We start from the raw sequence: 2624 nt of genomic DNA, 5'->3' as shown, positions 1-2624 counted from the left end.
TAAAGGACCATCATGTTCATAAAGGACCATCATGTTCATAAAGGACCATCATGTTAATAAAGGACCATCATGTTCATAAAGGACCATCATGTTCATAAAGGACCATCATGTTCATAAAGGACCATCATGTTCATAAAGGACCATCATGTTCATAAAGGACCATCATGTTCATAAAGTACCATCATGTTCATGAATGACCATCATGTTCATAAAGGACCCTCATGTTCATAAAGGACCACCGTGTTCATAAAGGACCACCGTGTTCATAAAGTACCATCATGTTCATGAATGACCATCATGTTCATAAAGGACCCTCATGTTCATAAAGGACCACCGTGTTCATAAAGTACCACCATGTTCATGAATGACCATCATGTTCATAAAGGACCCTCATGTTCATAAAGGACCACCGTGTTCATAAAGGACCATCATGTTCATAAAGTACCACCATGTTCATGAATGACCATCATGTTCATAAAGGACCATCATATCAATGATTTTGATTATGTATGAGATATCAGGTGGTTCTTGTAAGCATTGTTTTAAATTTCAGACATTAGGATTTAATTATCCTGGCTTGTGAATAATACGAGAACAATCTTAATCCTCAAACATGGGGGAAGTTATATCTTCAAATGGTTTCTTCTGAACTTCTTCAATCTGTACTCCATAATATAAGAAATATGCATCAACTTCAGAGTTCACTCAACGTATCCCTTGTGTTTTAGAACTTAGGCTAACCCAAGCCGTATTTTGTAATATATGGAATTCAGGACAAACTTCAGAGTTCACTCAACGTATCCCTTGTGTTTTAGAACTTAGGTTAACCCAAGCCGTATTTTGTAATATATGGAATTCAGGACAAACTTCAGAGTTCACTCAACGTATCCCTTGTGTTTTAGAACTTAGGCTAACCCAAGCCGTATTTTGTAATATATGGAATTCAGGACAAACTTCAGAGTTCACTCAACGTATCCCTTGTGTTTTAGAACTTAGACTAACCCAAGCCGTATTTTGTAATATATGGAATTCAGGACAAACTTCAGGGTGGACTCGATCTATGTTATTGTATATTCTGTTGCAGCTATTGGCTAATATGTGCAGAGTTAGAAAGTCACGTGATTTATTTATATATATATAAATGTGTAATTATTGTTCGTTCTCTTGTAACATCGAAGTTCCTGGAAATTATTTGAACATGTTAAATAATCGATCATACTTCTCATTGGTTGCCTTACTTCTCATTCTTACAAACATAATAATAAAACCAACTGAGCATATAAAATATTGCGAGTTTTATTCCAGCTAGAAAAAAAAAAAAATACACGTTTAGTGTCGACGATCAGACAAATTCGACTTTTTATAATTACTAAGTTGTCTTTCCACCGCTTCATCTCGTACATGATAAGATCAGATTTTAATCAAAAAGCCCCGAGAGAGATCCAGATATTTAAAATACATTATGTGCTCTAGTGCGATCTGTTTTGCATACAGCGTTTTCGTTCCTGTCGCATCGTCACAAGATATGTTGAGCGATCAACTGTAGAGGTAAATATAATGTATTCACACCAATTAACTCACGTGCTCTGCACGAACTTCGAAGAGCATCACCATTAAGAAAATTAAAACGATTTGAGAGAGCATTGCTCGCGTAATAAATGACCTCGACGTAACCTTATGACCTTCTATATGACCTTTGAGTTTTTTACAATATTCGTAGCAATTTGAAGCACATCCACAAACTTGTAACTTTCTAATTTGCTTTGTCTCTTGATTTATTTGATTAATTTTGAAAAGCTTCCAGTGAAAGTTTATAAATAGCATGTTAATATGATTAAGGCAGGTTTAACCTTTGAATTTAGCACAGAGGTAATTAAAAACCAAAGTTTCAACCCATATCATATAGTCAGTATGATTGTGTTTAAAAATACACACATGTTTAGGCAAGAAAAGGAATTTTCAACCTGAGTGATATTTTCTGTCCACGTGAGCTAAACGACCGGTACAATAACCCCTAGGATTTAGGAATAAATCGTCGTTACTGATCAGAGAGAGAGAGAGAGACGGCAGCCAGCAGCATCCGCCGCCACAAGGCCTTCGTTTGGCTCATTCAATTAAGTAATGGGTTTGATTGTCACTTTTATAACACGCCCACAATGTGGAGCATGCTCAGTGGCGTAACGTTTTGAACCTTGAAAAAGAAACCAAGATAATTTCCAAGTAGTTCTGCCTTGAATGTCAAGTTGTACATTACTCTTTAGCTGTTGATCGTGAGAAAAGCAGCGAAACCAGACAAGTAACACGTTACGATTTTGTCTATTCAAGGTTAATAAACACTGTTGTCCTTGTGTATTACTGTGTTTTTGTCTATTCAAGGTTAATAAACATTGTTGTCCTTATGTATTACTGTGTTTTTGTCTATTCAAGGTTAATAAACACTGTTGTCCTTATGTATTACTGTGTTTTGTCTATTTAAGGTTAATAAACACTGTTGTCCTTATGTATTACTGTGTTTTGTCTATTTAAGGTTAATAAACACTGTTGTTCTTGTGTATTACTGTGTTTTTGTCTATTCAAGGTTAATAAACATTGTTGTAGTTTTTGTCTATTCAAGGTTAATAAAC

The sequence above is a fragment of the Limulus polyphemus genome, unplaced genomic scaffold (assembly GCF_000517525.1).
Source record: "Limulus polyphemus unplaced genomic scaffold, Limulus_polyphemus-2.1.2 Scaffold12615, whole genome shotgun sequence".
In the NCBI taxonomy this organism is placed as follows: Eukaryota; Metazoa; Arthropoda; class Merostomata; order Xiphosura; family Limulidae; genus Limulus; species Limulus polyphemus.
This window is presented reverse-complemented; position numbering follows the sequence as displayed.